This window comes from Trichomycterus rosablanca, chromosome 15 (genome assembly GCF_030014385.1).
Source record: "Trichomycterus rosablanca isolate fTriRos1 chromosome 15, fTriRos1.hap1, whole genome shotgun sequence".
NCBI lineage: Eukaryota > Metazoa > Chordata > Actinopteri > Siluriformes > Trichomycteridae > Trichomycterus > Trichomycterus rosablanca.
Window position 1 is genome coordinate 26,923,061 of NC_086002.1, and position 7,626 is coordinate 26,930,686.

A 7,626-nucleotide genomic window follows, 5' to 3' on the forward strand; every position below is an offset into this window, starting at 1 on the left:
GTATACACAAACCTAAATCACGATATATATATATTTATATGTATATATATATATATATATATATATATATATATATATATACATATATATATACATATATATATATATACATATATATATATATACACACACACACACATATATATACATATACAAATAGATAGAGATAGATCTAGATATATAGACAGATATATAGACATACATATCTAGATAGATAGCGAGATAGTTAGATAGATAGCGTTAGAGATAGATATAGAAATAGATATATAGACAAATATATAGATAGACAGATAGAGACAGAGTTAGAAATAGTTAGATATCTATAGATAGAGAGATAAGATAGACAGATATATAGATAGATGGATATATATAGACAGATATATATATAGATAGATGGAGATATAGATAGATAGAGACAGACAGATAGATATCACATTATACATATATTATGTTTACTAAGTAGAAAACAGATTTTATTCCACATTAATTATAATTTATGAGAGCAGAGCCATATGTGTGTATAATAAAAACCTGTACTAGTATAAACTTAGAGCATGCGATGCTATAACAAACATATATAAACCTGGGTAAAGTTTACAAAATAAGGTTTCTAATTTTAAATTTGAGATTACATTTCACAAATCCACGGGTATTTTACAAAATCAGGAGTACGGATTACAAATTAACGGGTACAGTTTATAAACCGAGAATGGATTACTAAACCATGGGGACTAAACCATTTCCTTTTTAGTGACCGCTACCATGTGCTGTAAATTAGAATCAAATGGAATGACTTTTCCTGTTTGTAGAGCTGCATTTCCTCTTCCACATCAGGCCGTATCTTCCATATCTTACCAGTTCTTCTAGTCTTTCACTGGAGCTGTAAAATGCAGGAGCAGTGAATCAGTTTTCTAATGGACATAAATCTCATCTAATCTATAATTCAATTGTGGTTGTACAGTGAGAGTACAGACACAAGTCTACACTGACTTTTGACTGGTGGCAAGCTTCCTCTTTTTTAATTTTTTTTTTTTAATGTTTTTTTGTTTTTTTGTTTAAGAAAACAGGTCACTATACATCGACATCAACTGCATGCCTCTACAAATCAGCTACCCATTCAACTGTTTGAAATATAGTAGAGAGGTATGTAATGCAGAAATTACCTCCTCTTGTCTCCTTGCCCTCTCCTTTCTCCCTCCATCTCTATCTGGAGCCAGATGTAGCCATCTTTTTACCACTGACTCAATGGCTACATCTGTGGCTTCTGCACACACAACATTTTTTCTCACTGACTCTAAAATAGAGAAACATGACATGTTAGGCAAATATCTATCACTTAAAAACAGTACTTGAAATTAGGAGAGTCCTCATGGTCAGATTATGACAGTAAAGGGCCCCTGGGTAAGAAAGTGCTATAGATCCCACCTGTCCCTCAGGAAAACTGAGATCTACAATATGTTATGTAGTTTGTCCCTCCTGAACATGACACTGTCTTTTATGTGATTATTAATCAGTGTACTTACGATTGACTATTTCTCGTAAACATGAGTCGCTGAATGAGACCTTTCCATTGGCCCCTTTCCAGTTCATTGATCTAGCGAGGTCATTTGAAATCATCTTCTGAAGAGTACGCCATGTCGTATCTCTTACATTTGTACCCCCGATGATGCCAAAATAGTTTATCTGAAGCAAAACAGCAATAAGTTGACATTGTGTAAGCTAATTTACAATTCTTTTAAAAAAGATAAAAGTAGTGATCAGATGTGAAATCTAAAAAAAGAAGCACTAGAACACAATCATAATACGAACAAAAAAGGCTTCCCACCCCTGATATTAGGGCAGTCATGGGCTTAAGGAACCGGCATTGTGATCTGAAGGTCCCCGGTTCGATTCCCGGTAAAGCCCAGTCATGATACGGCTGAAGTGCCCTTGGGCAAGGCACCTTACTCCGAATTGTTCCCTGGGTGCTGTGGAGGCTGCTCATCACTCTAGGCATTTGTGTTCACTTCACTAGTGTGTGTGTGCATATTATATTATAGCATATTATAATATATATATATATATATATATATATATAGGACGGCACGGTGGTACGGTATATATATATATTGTAATATGTAGATATATATATAAACACACACACACACACATACAGTGTATCACAAAAGTGAGTACACCCCTCACATTTCTGCAGATATTTAAGTATATCTTTTCATGGGACAACACTGACAAAATGATACTTTGACACAATGAAAAGTAGTCTGTGTGCAGCTTATATAACAGTGTAAATTTATTCTTTCCTCAAAATAACTCAATATACAGCCATTAATGTCTAAACCACCGGCAACAAAAGTGAGTACACCCCTTAGTGAAAGTTCCTGAAGTGTCAATATTTTGTGTGGCCACCATTATTTCCCAGAACTGCCTTAACTCTCCTGGGCATGGAGTTTACCAGAGCTTCACAGGTTGCCACTGGAATGCTTTTCCACTCCTCCATGACGACATCACGGAGCTGGCGGATATTCGAGACTTTGCGCTCCTCCACCTTCCGCTTGAGGATGCCCCAAAGATGTTCTATTGGGTTTAGGTCTGGAGACATGCTTGGCCAGTCCATCACCTTTACCCTCAGCCTCTTCAATAAAGCAGTGGTTGTCTTAGAGGTGTGTTTGGGGTCATTATCATGCTGGAACACTGCCCTGCGACCCAGTTTCCGGAGGGAGGGGATCATGCTCTGCTTCAGTATTTCACAGTACATATTGTTCATGTGTCCCTCAATGAAATGTAACTCCCCAACACCTGCTGCACTCATGCAGCCCCAGACCATGGCATTCCCACCACCATGCTTGACTGTAGGCATGACACACTTATCTTTGTACTCCTCACCTGATTGCCGCCACACATGCTTGAGACCATCTGAACCAAACAAATGAATCTTGGTCTCATCAGACCATAGGACATGGTTCCAGTAATCCATGTCCTTTGTTGACATGTCTTCAGCAAACTGTTTGCGGGCTTTCTTGTGTAGAGACTTCAGAAGAGGCTTCCTTCTGGGGTGACAGCCATGCAGACCAATTTGATGTAGTGTGCGGCGTATGGTCTGAGCACTGACAGGCTGACCCCCCACCTTTTCAATCTCTGCAGCAATGCTGACAGCACTCCTGCGCCTATCTTTCAAAGACAACAGTTGGATGTGACGCTGAGCACGTGCACTCAGCTTCTTTGGACGACCAACGCGAGTCTGTTCTGAGTGGACCCTGCTCTTTTAAAACGCTGGATGATTTTGGCCACTGTGCTGCAGCTCAGTTTCAGGGTGTTGGCAATCTTCTTGTAGCCTTGGCCATCTTCATGTAGCACAACAATTCGTCTTTTAAGATCCTCAGAGAGTTCTTTGCCATGAGGTGCCATGTTGGAACTTTCAGTGACCAGTATGAGAGAGTGTGAGAGCTGTACTACTAAATTGAACACACCTGCTCCCTATGCACACCTGAGACCTAGTAAGACTAACAAATCACATGACATTTTGGAGGGAAAATGACAAGCAGTGCTCAATTTGGACATTTAGGGGTGTAGTCTCTTAGGGGTGTACTCACTTTTGTTGCCGGTGGTTTAGACATTAATGGCTGTATATTGAGTTATTTTGAGGGAAGAATAAATTTACACTGTTATATAAGCTGCACACAGACTACTTTTCATTGTGTCAAAGTGTCATTTTGTCAGTGTTGTCCCATGAAAAGATATACTTAAATATCTGCAGAAATGTGAGGGGTGTACTCACTTTTGTGATACACTGTACATATACACACACACACACACACAATGTGTGTGTTTCATTACATGGATGGGTCGAATGCGAATGGACCAATTCTGCTGTGTACAAGCATAGTGGCAAATAAATCACGTTCATACTGTATTTACTTACTGCTTTCTCTTTGATGGCTGGGCTTTCACGAAGCTCCTGCTCTAGTGTGGTAAGACCACTCCTGTCCTTAATGGGAAACTTTGCTGCTATCGCCACCACTTCTGTCTGGTCTGTACCCATAGCACCCATAGAGTTTTGTTTTTGTAGTAACAGCAGGATTTGGGCCTGTTGCTGCTTGATTATTTCAAGCTGAGTGAGAATTTCGATCTGCACAGCTATGAAATATTAAGACTGTTAGCACATGTCCCTATGTCCTAAAAAGGAATGGATTCAAGAATGTAATCAGTGCTGACCCCACATTTAGGCCTGATGGATACGTATCAATAAACGATTAGTTTGTGCTTGTTAGGTTTTACCATACTAAAATAAAATTTTCTTACCATTGGCAGTATCTGGCAGATAATTTACATCAGATATTGTTTCTTCAAAATCACCATTGTCTCCAACATCGTCTTCACTGTCAGACTGAATATATTTCCTATTGAATCCCCTATTGAATACAAAGAATGTACTTTTCAAATTAAGGTAGACTTGACATTAGTATTTCCCAAAAGAGATACAGGTGACAGCAAGGTTGGGTAATTGTCCATAATGTCCCATTAGTCTTAATCATCAGTTGGTGGCATGTAGTTATTTGGCTAATAGAACATTTACCTTCCTTTCCTTCTTTTGTATGAGGGCATTGTGTCATCTTCACTCTGTTTGCAGATCACTTTGCTGTTCAGCCAGTGCTAATTTAGGCCTTATAGCATCGTATGAATCTGATGGCAAAATAAAGGCAGAAGCATTTATGTAGCATTATATAATAGCTCTCTCAAGTCTGACTGGCTCAGGTTTTCTTAGAATGCTCAGTAAATATATTTATGAAAACAGTTTTAAGTGCAGGGTTCCAAATGTGCATATACAGTAAACTTAAACTGAATAAGACAAGGACTATAATAACCCCAGTTAACATGTGCATTGGCACTGAGCGTGTCTCAGCCAACCAGTATGTGGTCAGAACTAAATATGGTATAGCATGGAATTACATATTCATAAAATTCAACTTCAAGCATTTTGTTATTGCAAACATTTTAGAAAACAGGTGATTAATTAAATCATTATATGGTAAGCTGTGGCATGACATACTTCACAAGAAAGCTATTCATGAGTATTTTGAAATTACACACTTTTCGTGCATCTCACTATGACAGCGTATTTTGCCCAGTCTGGATTCGGAATTTCTTGCTTTTTCACTGCCTTGCTCATCTCGTTTCCATTTTTGTATGGGGGCCAGCTACAGATTCCATTCGATACCCAAACAGCTGGGACTACTGCAACCTTTTTGTCTGCAAATTCCACAATGTGAAACATCCTGTAGTGGAAAAACAGAAAAGTGTTTACAATCATTTACTATATTATGTGGGGACTACTTTGGACCTGGTCACAATACTGATGAAATAAAGCACAAACAATGGCTGTATACTAAAAATAAATAATTAAATAAACATTTTCTTCTCTAATGTGAACATTACTAATATTAAAATACTTAGGTATGTCAGAGCGATTGTATGAGGGCTACGTTTATCATTAAAGAACGTTAGCTATGTGAGAAAAAGTGTAGCTAGTTAGCTAGCTAAAGTAAGCATAAAAATAATTTTTATATTGTAAAAATACAATTACATTTTACTATAGCATTCGATAGAAAAACGTATATATAATTAACAGTTTTAACTACACCTGAGTGATATATATATATACAAAAATATAAGATTAAATTGAAATACTTACAGAATGAAGCAGGACACTGAAGCGGGTGAGAGCTCGCGCACGGCGGTGAGAGAAAAGAGCGGGAATCTTCATCGTCCTCTTCTTCGGTGGTTTTTACCTCAGCTTACTTTCACCCCTTCATGTTCCTCATTCAGAGTTTATTCATTATAAAGTTTATTCCAGTCCAGTCGTCTTTAAAACATTACTTATTTAATCTCTTCTGTCTCCGTATTAACCTGCACTATTTCCCCTAATAATTTTTGTCGTTCATGTCTCAGTCATTAGAGCATATCAATTATCTAAAAAAATATATCATATTAACAAAGACTACCTATAATTATGTGGTATTTAACAAGTTAAAATAATTATTTAATTTATTAAAAATTATTCCATCGTTTTCCAGACAGTTACCGGTATCGGTCCGAGTCTCTGATATTTATAGTGGGCCACATACCTCATGCTGAACGTGGCCCGAGTTCGGTTATACAGAACTCAGCCGCTTCTCTTACTACAGATATCGGCCCAGACTCGGCCCTAATGACGTCACCCGAGTCCGACAGTACGCCAGATGTCCCGCACCTCACCCACATGTGGCCCGATAGTACACTGCTAGCTGGGTACAAGTACCAACTATAAAACTATGAAACCTAACGTTCTCTCATGTTTTTATGAGAACTAACAGAGAACGTTAGGTAAAGCTTGTATAAGGTTTTATTTCTTATGTGTATAAAGTATCGTTCCAGTAACGTTCCCGGAAGGTTTCTAAGTTAACCCAGCTAGCACAATCATCTGGCCCAGTTCCCACTTTTCTATCGGCACAGTCGGCCGAGTGTCAGAATCGACCAGAATCAATGTAGCCAGATCCGGCCCAGTTGTTACCACAGCTGGGTTTGGCTGGTGCTCGTAGAAACGCGTGCGCGCCGACGCTGGTTGTCCGGCTGTGACCCAGCGTCCAGTCTCTGATTCAGCGGCGGCAGAACGAGCGTCACCATAGCAACAGTGCGACGCGAGCCGTTGAAGAAGAGGAATCGTTCGTTCGTGTGAGGTAAATAAACATTTAATCTCAACAACTTTTTACTTAGTAAAATGTAAGCAGAAAGTATATTAATGAGTTTTGGATTAAGATAGAGAACAATTTGGAAATGGAAACTGTTTATGGTAATGTTATCTAGTGAGTTTCAGGTTAACTGGTAGTCTGAACTGAAACACTTCAGGTAACATTAGCTAAAAGGCTAACAGTTTCTAGCATTAGACAACAGCTGCTAAATAATTAAAGTTCATTGAATACTGTGGATAACGTAAACTTAAAAGCAACAAGAACAACAACAACAATAATAGTAATACAATAATAAGCAACAGACGACCTACCATCTCTGACTACATCCACAAGGTGGACCAACAAAGCAGGTGTGTATAATTTAAGAGTGGACAGTGAGTGGACACGGTATTTGAAAACTCCAGCAGCGATGCTGTGTCTGATCCAGTCATATAAGCACAACACACAGTAACACACCACCAACCACGTCAGTGTCACTGCAGTGCTGAGAATGATCCACCACCTAAATAATACCTGCTCTGAGGTGGTCATGTGGAGGTCCTGACTATTGAAGAATAAGGTAAAAGGGGGCTAACAAAGTATGCAGAGTAACTGATGGACGACAGTGGAACTGTAGAGCTACAAAGTGCACCTATAGATAGATAACTTCATTAATCCCACAGGGAAAATCAGTAAATGGTTAGTTAACTATATGGTTAGTGGAGCTGATAGAAAAAGAGTATACATACAAAGAGGTGGTTTTAATGTTATGGCTGATCGTATATAATTTTATAACCCAAAGATTGTCCCTTGTATTTTTTGTAGATATTCAAGTGTCCACTACCATCACTGAGCCACATTTGCTTATTCACCTCTCATACATGAGTAAAAACTATAACACTACTCTGCAGCATCTAACAGC

The 7,626-nt window shown here is 38.5% G+C and overlaps 1 long non-coding RNA gene across 1 annotated transcript; it reads right to left on the bottom strand.

Moving 5' to 3' along the window:
• Positions 1-731: 731 nt before the first annotated feature.
• Positions 732-1,666, bottom strand: LOC134329136 (uncharacterized). The gene is made up of 3 exons (XR_010014792.1): positions 1,524-1,666; positions 1,164-1,264; positions 732-880 (listed from the first exon to the last, which is right to left on the bottom strand). It is a non-coding gene; the product is annotated as an uncharacterized LOC134329136 (long non-coding RNA).
• Positions 1,667-7,626: the final 5,960 nt, after the last annotated feature.